We start from the raw sequence: 11,090 nt of genomic DNA, 5'->3' as shown, positions 1-11,090 counted from the left end.
TCCCCTGCCCGCGCCGCATTGCGGGAGCTGCGGGGCCCGGAGGGGGTGTGGGTCGGGCGCCTGGTCCTCCTAACCTACTGTCCGCCTGCTGTGGGAGCCGGCCCGCCTTTCTCCCGCGCCGGGACCTGGCACAGGGGCTGCTCCCAGCGCGCTGCGGGGGGTCGGGACCTGGCTGGGAATCACCCCCCACCCTTGCCTCAGGGGACCTGGGATGGTGGGGAAGGGAGGTTGGGGGGCCCCCACCCCCAAGGGGTCTCCTACCTGTCTCAGGCTGTGAGCAGGGAGAGGGCTGAGCTGTGGGATCATAGGAAATAAAGGTCGGGAGGGCATCTAGCCCCTCCCTGCTCAAAACAGTCCAAGCCCCAACTAGATCATCCCAGGCAAGGCTTTGTCTGCTCGGGTCCTAGAGAAGCAAGGCCCCAAGGGACCTCCAGAGGTTATCTAGTCCCATCTGCTGCCTGAGGCAGGACCAGCCGTATCCAAACCATTCCTTACAAACCAGAATCACAGAAAATGAGGGTTGGAGGGGACTTCAGGAGGGCATCCGGTCCAGCCCCCTGCTCAAAGCAGGACCATCCCCAACTAGATCATCCCAACCAAGGCTTTGTGTAGCCTAGTCTTAAAAACCTCCAAGGATGGAGGTTCCACAACCTCTCTGGGTAACTTGTGTTCTACCACCCTCCTCATGAGAATTGAATTTTTTTTTCCTAATATCTAACCTAAACCTCCCTTGCTGCAACTTGAGACCATTGCTCCTTGTTCTGTCATCTGCCACCACCGAGAACATCTGCTCCATCCTCATTTGAACCCCCCTTCAGGTAGTTGAAGGCTGCTATCAAATCCCCCCTCAGTCTTCTCAGCATCAACCCTGACAGCCTCCATGGACGAAGACTCCGCAACCTCTCTAGGTAGCCTTTTCCAGTGTTTCACTACCCTCCGACCATGAGAGTTTTTCCTCATCTTGAACCTCAACTCCCTTGCTGCAGCTTGAGACCACTGCACCTTGTTCTGCTTTCTGCCACCACCGAGAACAGCCTGACTCCATCTTCTTTGTAGCCACGCTTCCAGTGGTTGAAGGCTGTTCCTGGGTATCGCTCCCCAGTAGGTTGCTGTGTTAGTTAGGCTGAAGTAAGGGAAGATTTGCACCTTCTAGGTAAACTGAATCAAGAGGTGCATAGGAAGCTTTTGTGAGCCCTGGCATGCTTCATGGGGAGGCAGTGAGATCAGATCTGTGCAGATCCCTTCGCAGTACCCAGCAACATATGTGAGTTCGTACTACACAGTTTGTGCTCTATAGCTCTGATGTAGTTAGTCTAGAAGGTGCAAGTCTGCCCTGCCTTCTGTCTCTATCCACCCAGTTTATTCCCTCCCTTGATCTGTTTCTAACTTCTCCCTGCAAGAACTGATGTGGTTTGGCTACTAGGTTAGACAATGGATTTGTATAGGATGATTTGCATAGGGCTTATCCTGCCTCAGGCGGGGAATTGGACTGTAGATGACCTCTGGAGGTCTCTTCCAGCCCTACTTCTGTGATTCTGAGACAGGATCTAGGCAGTGACTTTGAGGAGGGAAAGAAGCCAGGCTTCTCTTCCCACTTTGCAGGTTACTAGACCCATGGGTTTGGTTCTGCAACATTCCCTCCCTCATATTTGTATGGCTTGGCCCTGCTGGGAGATTTGAACCATAGTAAGTATTGGCAAGCTACTAGTGGACGGTTGCTACAAAAGCAAGGTGCCTCAAGGACAAGGCATATCAGGGTGAGGTAGTTTGGGGGCTGGAGAAGGGTGCTTGCATGAGGAGCTGGCAGTGGGAAGCCTCACCTGGTGTTACCACACGGGTGTAGAAGAACAGGCCCTTATCTGCTGCCACCATGCACCTTCTGCAGGCATTCACATGAGTGCACAGGAGCTGCAAAAAGTTACCAGATTGGAGCAATGCTAGTGTCCTGCACCCACCCACTTGTGCTGACTAGACTAGAGCAAATGTTTGCACCGCATGCTGGTCAAGTTGACACAACATTATGGGGTTTTTCAAGCTGTACTTAAGACACATTAGGGCTTATCTGTTTTAGGAGAGGGAAATAGTCATATTTGTCTCCTTGAATCCTGTTTGTAAGTGCCCCCTTGGGAAGCTCAGGACTTGTGGGGTGAGTGCCCAGGGCCTGCATGGGGATCTTGGCCATCTCATGGACAGACTCATGTCCAGCATTTGGGCTCTCAAGGACAAGGTCCCAGGCACTGCTGTGGAAGGGGGCTCAGTTGTAGCTCCTGGCTTCCCATGGGTATTAAAAATGGCACATTTAGGGGATGTCATTCTATACATTTCTATTCTCTTGATTCTCTTTTGGTTCTGCTTGGGGATTTACCCATAATGCTATTTGTTCTGCGAATGGTTCTGATCTGTGCTGTCGACAATCCGTACAGTTGTAGGCATTTGTTTGTAAAGCCCTGAGCCCCTGGAGTCATGAGAATGCAGGAAGATCTTGACTTTCAGTTAAAAAAAGACACAAAAGGTAAGTTTCTAACCCTTGCAGCTGTGGCAAAAAGTTTGCCTCCCCCTCGCCCCCACACCATGCCCCCAAACCATCAGGCAAATAAGCAGAACTTCCCCATTCATTACTTCAAGGGCATCTCATGTTTCCATTCTGTGTGCAAGACCGCCTCCCTAAGCTGGTGTGTGGAGCCCTGGTTCCCTTCAGATCCCTGCTATGAATGGGCCAGTGCCCTGAGGCCAACAGATGGTTGCTGGGGTGGGAGACCTGGCTATTTCTCCAACCCACAGCTATGCATGTTTCTCTGGTTTCCCTCCCCTGCACTGGATTATTCCACTTTGCAGACTCTCGGGGACAGATAGTATCTTTTGCATTGCTGCAGTGGGACTCCGACTCTCTATGGGGCTTTTGCTGCTATCAGAGCATGTGCTATGCGTTTGGTAGCTGGAGCCTGGAAAGGAAGGTGATGGGCATGATGCAGGCCTGGCTTTCCACAGTGCTTGGTCCTCTGTGTATCCCTGACCTGCTGGGCATTTCTGAGACCCTCTGTCAGCTCCCTAGATGTTACACTAGGTTGAATTTGGACCCATGTTTATCCCCCTTGAAGCCTTCGGTGTGGTTCTAGCTGGTGACTGATCCTTCTCTTCTTCTTGCACTTGATCTGTTTGGCTGGGATTGGGCTCTGCCTCACACGTGCAGGGAATTTACATGGGGCTACAGGGAGCCAGCACACTTCCCACACGCCCCCTCCCTGATGGCTGTTTTGTTGTTGTCCTAACTTTTCTCTCCTCAAGCTTATGGATCGGATCAGGTCAGAGCAGCCCAGTCCGTGCTGGCCAGGATGCCTGCATGTGCTTGTGGGAGCTGCCTCTGCTGCGCCAGCCCAGCCTAAGGCTTGCTTTTGCCTTGCCAGCCCATGTGAGGCTGTGCCCTGCCCTCCCTTGCTCCCTCCGCCTGGTGTTTTCAGCCCTCTTCCTCCCAGAGAGCTGTTTGTAGCGTCTGCATCACGTGGGCCCTGCATGTGAGCACTGCTCCATTTTTAGCCACCACCACTTCCCTGCAAAACATCCCTGCTGCACAGACATGTGCCGGCTGGGAGTGGAGGCTGGGCACGTGGGTTTGCGGAGCTGGGCGCTGTGTGTGTACTTGCTGGCCACAGGAAATTCCTGTTACAGAGCAAAACATTTTTGTGTGTGTGGAGGGGGGAGGAAGGAGGTCTTTAAATAAGGCTTGACTCAGTGAACCGTGTTGGAGAAGGAGCCCTGCCGCTTGCTGCAATGGCAAGGTCTCTTGGCTGACACAGCAGCGTAGGCTCCAAGGGAAAGGGGGGAGCGAAGGGGGAACTTGGCAAGGGCAGTTGGGATGCAGAGGGATTGCGGTACAGCCGAGCTGGGAGCTCTCCTGCTGCAGCGTAAGATAAATATCTCCATGGCACCCTATGAGGCTGTGGGCTACTACCTCCTGAAGCAGCATCGTGAAGAGCATAAAAGCCACCCTAACTGCTGGAGTCAGGGGGGCTGTGGGTCACCCCCCCCCCCCAAAAGTGGTTCCAGGACCTTGTGCTTGTTCTGTTAATATTCAATCTACTGCGTGTGGCTACTGTCATGTGTTTACCGGGGTTATGTTGTGCTCTGTGAGTGTGTGTGCGCGCCCATGCTCATGTGCACTTCCAGACCCAGTAAAAGTCAGTCCCTGCCCCAAAGGGCTCACAGTCCAGATAGACCAGCAGAAACAAACAGCTAATTGCTCCTTTATTACTCTCCTAATTACCTGTTGTTGTTACTGGGAATAGCCCCCATCTACATCTGGCTTGCTCCTAACCCAGCAGGCCAGCAAGTACATTATGTGCTCCATCCCCAGCCCCTGATCCAGGTTTCCCAAAGTGTCCTGGTCAGTGGGGGAGCAGTACGAAAATCTGGGTCATCATCTCAGTATGTAAGAATCTGGGCCCCAAATGAGTCTGGCCTTGGAGTCTCCCAGGGAGGACGTCCTTTGCTTGTGCTGCTCTTATTCAGCTGTTTGGGTTTTTTTCCTTCTTTGCATTTTCCAGTGTAAAAACAGTGAATTTTGTGCTGGTTTGACTTGGTTATCTTGGAAACTGAAGGCTGTATAGTCCCTAGAGCAGGTATGGCACAGGGACTGCAGGGCAGGCAGCTTCTGTGCGCCCCTCCCTGCCTGTTCCTAGAACTCTGATGTAGAGGCTGTGGAGGCTGCTGCTTACTGGTCTGGGGCTTGAGAGGGGTGGTGCAAGGTGGGCACAGCTCTACCAGGCTGTGAGACCAACAAACCCACCACAGCTATGACCAGACACCCTGTGGCCATAGTACCTGGACACAATGGCTGTGGCCTTGACTTGAACTAGCTGCCAAGAGGTGAGGCATATCTGTCTCATGGCACTCAGGCAGGTATCTAGGTGTACCCCCTTCTACTCAATTCCTTCCCTAAGCATTAACCAGAAGTCAGGAGTCCTGGCTCCCAGCCCTGTGCTTTAACTACCCTCCCCCATACTGTGTTTCCACGACAGCATCCTTTCCATGACCAGAGCTGAACACAACCAGCTTCTTGTTCTGCTGTAGCCCACCGAGAACTCGCCTAGTTCTGCACATTGGTTGTACCAAGCCCTGCTTCATCCCCTTGCCTGCTCCCTGGCCCTGCATGGATGGAGCATGCAGGGCGCAGAGCTCTGCAGACAGTGTGTTGAGGAGACACCAGCAACTGAGAGCTCAGCAGTCTAAGAGCCCTTCTGGGGTTGGCAGTGGATGACCAACACGTGAGTTTTACTGAGAGACTCCCCAGGGCAGGAATTGATTATTTAATACAATTATTTCCCCATCTGCTCAAGCAGGGCCTGTCCTGACAAGCCGGCTTCCTTAGCACAGCTGGAAGCTTTTACAAGCCCAAGTGACTCATGAAGCCTAAGCTGGGAGCTCAGACAGGGCAGAGACAGCATAGGAGCATAGATTCAAGCACGTGGCACGCCAAAGCATTGTGACACTCTCTGATACCTTCCCCCCTGAAAGGAAGTGTGGGGCTGAGAGGAAAACCCAGCAGGACAGATTCACCTCTGAGCCGGTCAGTTGTTGTGACAGATGGATCATTGCTTTAGGCTGTGCTCTTAGGCTGGGTGTAGAGTGCTTCCTGCTGGCCATGGTTCTCCGGCTCAGTTGGGGCCCCACAGCACAGTCTGTGACAATTTTTCCACCCCCTCACTTCCAAGACCAGAGGTGGAGGTGGGGGAGAGGGCATTTGGGAATCCGTTTTAACCTAACACACTCCTACAGGGACCCCACTTGTGGGCCAGGTGTTTCCCAGCCAATCTCCTGGACTGTTTCTAGAAACCCTTCCCTGACCTTGCACCTGTGCCAGCCCTCATACAGGGCCCAACCTGGCATCTGCCTTGCCTGGGTAGAAATGACCCCAAGGGAAGAAAGTGGGAGACCCCTTGAGTTCAGTGCATCCAGCACCTCCCACACTGGAGCCAGCCTGCAGGATAACCTGGGCTGCTGCAGCTGAGCTTTGGAGCCACCGAGTGGCCAAGTGTTGTAACTACCGCTCGACTGACTCCAGGGACCAGCAGGAGCTTTTCCTACCACTGCTGCCACTGGGTTTGCTGATGGGTGCGGTAAGCATCATGGAGCAAGGGGGACTTCTTGGTCTGCAAACTCCTCTGAGGCCCCTGCATGCCAGAGGCCTCCCTTCCCTCCATCCTCCTGAGTTGCCAAAGCAGAGGTGTCCCCATCACTTTCCCCCAGGAGCTGTGCCCACATTCTGGTCTTCTCCAGCATGGAACCACATCCTGGATTCCAGCACTAGCCCACCCTGCCCTTCTCCCCACTAGTTTCAGACCCCAGTGGTGACAGGATGGTGCCATAAGGGCCAGGGCTGTACAAAATGCACCAGGTGCAGGACCCAGGGACTGTGGAAGGGAAGGGAGACTTGGAGTTTCAGTACCAGCTGGGTGGGCCAGGCTGTAGTCCCAGCCCTGAGCAGGTCAAGGCATCTTTTCATAGCTGAGTTTCCCCACTCTGCAAACTGACTGGCCCTGTGTGGAGGTGAGGAGGGTTAGAGAGGAAATGGTCACAAAAGACACTGTGATCCTGCAGTGGGCAGCTCTGAAAAGGGCTGTGTTTTGGAGGGGCCAAATGCCTGCACCTTCCATTGACTTTCAGGGATGTATATGTGCTCACCCCCCTGAACTGGCATCTAAGCATCCTGATTCTCTGCCCTGCAGTTGAACAAAGCAACTAGAAACTTCTGCCATCTTGCTCTGGACACATTTGATGCTCACCTTGCACAAGGGTCACATGTTGGTGAATCTGGCTTAAGAGATCATAGCTCAGTTCCTGACTGGCATGGACTCTGTTACCTCTGGGCCTCAGTTTCCATTTGTAAAATACTTTCCAACCTGTCTCTTTAAAGTGGAAACTCTTAGGGATAGGAGACTATGTTGTGTGTGACCTCTGTAGGCCATATGTATGGCCCAGTAAGGCCACAATAGAACTGGGTGCTATGATTGTGCTAAAAACTGGAAATGCTGTCTTAGATGGAGGCCTAGTAGTTGGTTTGGGAAGAGTGCCATTCTCCCTGGCTGGGTTGTGCTTGGAGGTGACATCAGCAATTTTGTCACAAAGAGTTTTGGTGGCTTGTTACATGGAAACCCTCTTCGCTCAATAGTTTTCAGCCCTTGTAGACTCATGCCCCTCCCCCCTCAAAGTGCCAGCTTTTAATTTTTACTTAATTGTTTACTACAGAAAAATAGTAGAGCCGTTCTTTTGTTGTAAAATCTCAGAAAGCCCCCAGCAGGGCAGAATGGTTTTAACACTGCGAATTCCTATTTTAAATGTATGGGTTTATCTTGTAAATCATGTGTACCTGCTTAAGAGTGCTATCATTGTGTGGCACTCTGCTGTACCCCTGAAAGGAGCTCAAGATCCCAGGGTGCCACCATACCCTGGTTGAGAATTATTACTTTGGATAAAAGGTTCCCTGTTGGCAGGGTAACACTTGATCCCATTTATTTGCAATAATGGGTGGGTTATGGGATAGAGTCACAGAGTTTAAGACCATTTTGGTTGCTGGGTCTGACCTCCTGAACAGCCCAGGCCAAAGCAATGCTCCCAGTAATTCCTGCATCAAGACCAAAGCTCTTCTATCACAAGTAGTGTGTCTTTTAGGATGAGACATCCAGTCAGTCCTGATCTAGAGATCCCAAGGAACATAGAACCTCCCCCATCCCTGTATGTGTCATTCCAATGGTTAATTCTGCTCACAGCCCACAATAGGAAATACATTTGTAGTCTGAATATCTCCAACCTCAACTTCCAGCCCCAGGATCCTTTGGTCCTTTTCTGCTCAAGTAAAAACCCTCTAGAGCAGTGCAGAACACCTGTAAACTGTTGCTGCCTACCCCTGGAGCATTTGATGCTGCCCTTGCATGTGGTGCAGGACCCTGGTGAATCAGGTCTGCAAGAAACAGGGTTGGTTTCCATCTCTGCGACCTATTTCCAGTGTGATCTTGGGCAAGATCACACATTTCCAGTGTGATCTTGGGGCCCAGCTGAATCTCTCTGGGCCCCAGCCCCCTCAGAAACACACCCTTGGATTTCTTTTCCCATGAACATGCTGGTAGAGAGTGATCAGATCACCTCTTGGCCTCCTCTGCTGTTGTCTTCTCATGTCCTATCCTCTGCCATAAACTAAATAGAGGTTAGTCTGTCACACCAGGTGGGTTTTGCAGATCTCAGATAATCCCCGTACTCATCACAGAGCCTTTTCCTATTGTCCACATCCTCTTCAAAGTTGGGATCCTGTGATAGACACATTATTCGGGAATGTGCTGGCTAAGGTTGTGTACCTGTGGAAATCAGTGTGTTGTCCAATATACAGAAAGTATTTTGAATAATTGCTTTTGCTGGGGCCAGTTCTCTATTGACTTTGGTGCTACCCCAGCAGAGTGCAACCCATTGTCACTATGGGTTGCATGTGGATCTCTGCATGCGGTGCATTATATGAAGGCATCTCCCACAAAGTAGGATAGTTTAGGCCAGTCCAACTTGTTCTGGCTCATTTACCTTTGGTGCTGCTGGTTCAAGTCTTTACAGCAGCAGAAGTGGACCTTGTGGCTTGTTAGTGTCCTGAGTGTAATGAGTTGTCAGGTCTTACTCCAGCATCTCCATGTCCCTGTTGGTGGCCAACAGCTGCCATCCTGTTGGTGGCCAACAGCTGTCATGATCAGAGACTTGCAAGGCAAGCCATATGAGGAAAGGGTGAGGGACCTGGGCTTCTTTAGCCTAAAGAAGAGAGGGTTGAGAGGGGACTTTATAGTGGCTTACCACTAAATCAGAGGAGTCCATCAGGAGCTCGGTGAGCAACTGTTCACTAGGGCAACCCCAAAGAAGACCAGGACCAATGGATACAAACTCCTGGAAGGCTGCTTCAGGCTTAATACCAGGAAAAACTCCTTCATGGTCAGGGTGTCCAGACTGTGGAATAAACTCCCTCCAGAGGTGGTGCAGTCACCTAACCTGGAGGTTTTCAAGAGGAGACAAGACAGTCACCTTGCTGGGGTCACCTGACCCCAGTTATCTTTCCTGCTTCGTGCAGGGGGGGCTGGACACGATGATCTGCGAGGTCCTTTCCAGCCCCTAACAATTTATGAATCTATGAATCCCTGGAGGCTGAATTGTTTTCTAAGCCCTGGAAGGGAAGGAGGGGGGTTCTCTCTAGGTCAGAGTTGAAGCCTGTTGTCAAGGAGGGGAGGGAATAGAGCCTGTGTTTTTCCTGTCCAGGAGTTAAACAGACCCTATGAGTGTATAGGATTCCCTGGCAGCAGGGTGACAAGGTGTCATACCATAGCCATGAAACTTGTGTACCCTATAGTGGGGCTGTGCACTTCTGCAAAGGGGCTGTTGCCCTTTATGTTGAAGAATAACAGTGACTGCTGTCAGGCCAGCCCTCCACCATTCTTTCCTCCAAACCTTCCAGTCAGCAGGGAAGAAGGGGACAACTCTGGATTCACCCAGGAGCTGAATGCGACCTACTTTTGCACAGATACCCCCCTGCCTCTCCGGCAAGTTGATGCAAAGGCTGGTAGGTGCAGGCTGGTACAGAGCCACAGCTAGGGACCGAGCAGAGAAGGAGCAAATGGCCTCAGCAGTGCGTGCTCGCTCGCTCGCTCGCTCGCTCTCTCTCTCTCTCCCTCTCTCTCTCTCGGGACTGGCCTTGACTTTGCTTGTTATATAATCTGTCCCCAGCCAATTAGGGAGCCTTGTTTGCCTGAGATCCTTGGACCCCTGCTCCCTCCCTCCCCCATCCCTTTTGATGCCTGATGGGTTCTAGGATTTTTATTTCCCTCCCTGTGTTTCCTGCGTCATCCCAGAGGGAGTGGGGGGGAGTGAAGGCAGGAAGAGATCCATCGCCCTGCAGAGCCTCCGCCTGGGGAGGCTCAGAAGACGAAACAAAACAATGTCACGCGGTGCAGCAAGAGCTGCTGGGAGCCGCAGGAAGGAGGGGTCAGGGAAATGCCGGGGCATGGCAGGCACACAGAGCTTGGCGCTGATCTCAGAGGAGCTCTGTTCTGCCTCTGTGCAGCGCTGCAGGGCTGGGGCCCGTGGCAGAGACCCTGAGGCACTGTCATAATATGTATTAGATGACTGTTGTAAAGCAGGAGCCAAGTCTTTCCTTGCAAAGGATAGCGGTGCTGACTGCTGCTTTGTAACAGGGCAGGAAGTTCATGTTGCTCGAAGGTGTTGCATTGATGGTCCTGGGGGCTGAGGTGTCCTTGTGTCCCCAGGGTAGGGACAGTGCAGACTATGGCTGCGTAAACTCCCCCCTCCACGTATAAAGGCCTAGGACAGACTCTCTGTTTAGGGCCCCGGTTCTCAAAGTTTTTAGACTCAAGGCTCCCTTCAGAAGGGGCCAGCTCTTAGCTTTTGTGCTTTTTGTGATCTTTCAGTCACTCTTTTTTTTTTTTTTTTTACTAGAGAAAAAATAATAGAGCAATTCTTTTGTGGCAGAGAACCCAGAAACACTCTGGCCTGCTGTGGGCTATTTGGAATCCTATTTGAAATCTCTGGGTTTATTGTGAATCCTGTGTAGGCAGGCATTTGCACACCTGACAGTGCTAATATTATATGGCACCCTGCAGCACCCTTAAAAGCATCTCAAGGCACCCCAGTGTGATGTGGCACCCTTCATAGAATCATAGAAGTAGGGTCAGAAGGGACCTTGTAGATCTTCAAGTCCGACCCCGTGCCTGGGCAGGAGGAAAACAGCTCAAATGACCCCAGCCAGGTAGGCATCAAGCCGCTTCTTAAAGACACCCAGGGTAGGAGCCTGCACCACTTCCCTTGGAAGTTGGTTCCAGATCCTAGCCGCCCTAACTGTGAAGTAGTTCTTACAGATGTCTAATCTAAACCTACTCTCCAACAACTTGTGGCCGTTATTGCTTGTTATCCCGGGGGGCGCTAGGGGAAACAAGGTCTCCCCCAAGCCCTTCTGGTCCCCCCTAGTGAGTTTATAGATGGTCACCAGGTCCCCCCTCAGCCTTCTCTTGTGAAGGCTGAACAGGTTCAGGTCCCATAGCCTCTCATTGTAGGGT

General features: G+C 52.0%; 1 long non-coding RNA gene across 6 annotated transcripts in view; it reads left to right on the top strand.

Moving 5' to 3' along the window:
- The window catches only part of LOC106722140, a 30,977-nt gene that overhangs the window by 12,118 nt on the left and 7,769 nt on the right, over positions 1 to 11,090 (top strand). Inside the window, exon 1 of one of the 6 annotated variants that reach the window (XR_003093794.1) lies at positions 751 to 908. The exons of 4 other annotated variants lie outside the window; for them this stretch is intronic. This is a non-coding gene — a long non-coding RNA (uncharacterized LOC106722140). Of the gene's footprint in view, positions 1 to 750; positions 909 to 2,229; positions 2,513 to 11,090 lie in introns of those variants that run through there. One more of the 6 variants, XR_003093795.1, reaches the window with a different exon arrangement.

The sequence above is a fragment of the Alligator sinensis genome, unplaced genomic scaffold, assembly GCF_000455745.1.
Source record: "Alligator sinensis unplaced genomic scaffold, ASM45574v1 scaffold886_1, whole genome shotgun sequence".
Lineage (NCBI taxonomy): Eukaryota > Metazoa > Chordata > Crocodylia > Alligatoridae > Alligator > Alligator sinensis.
The sequence above is the reverse complement of the archived record's forward strand: the minus strand, read 5'-3'. Positions and strand labels throughout refer to the sequence as shown.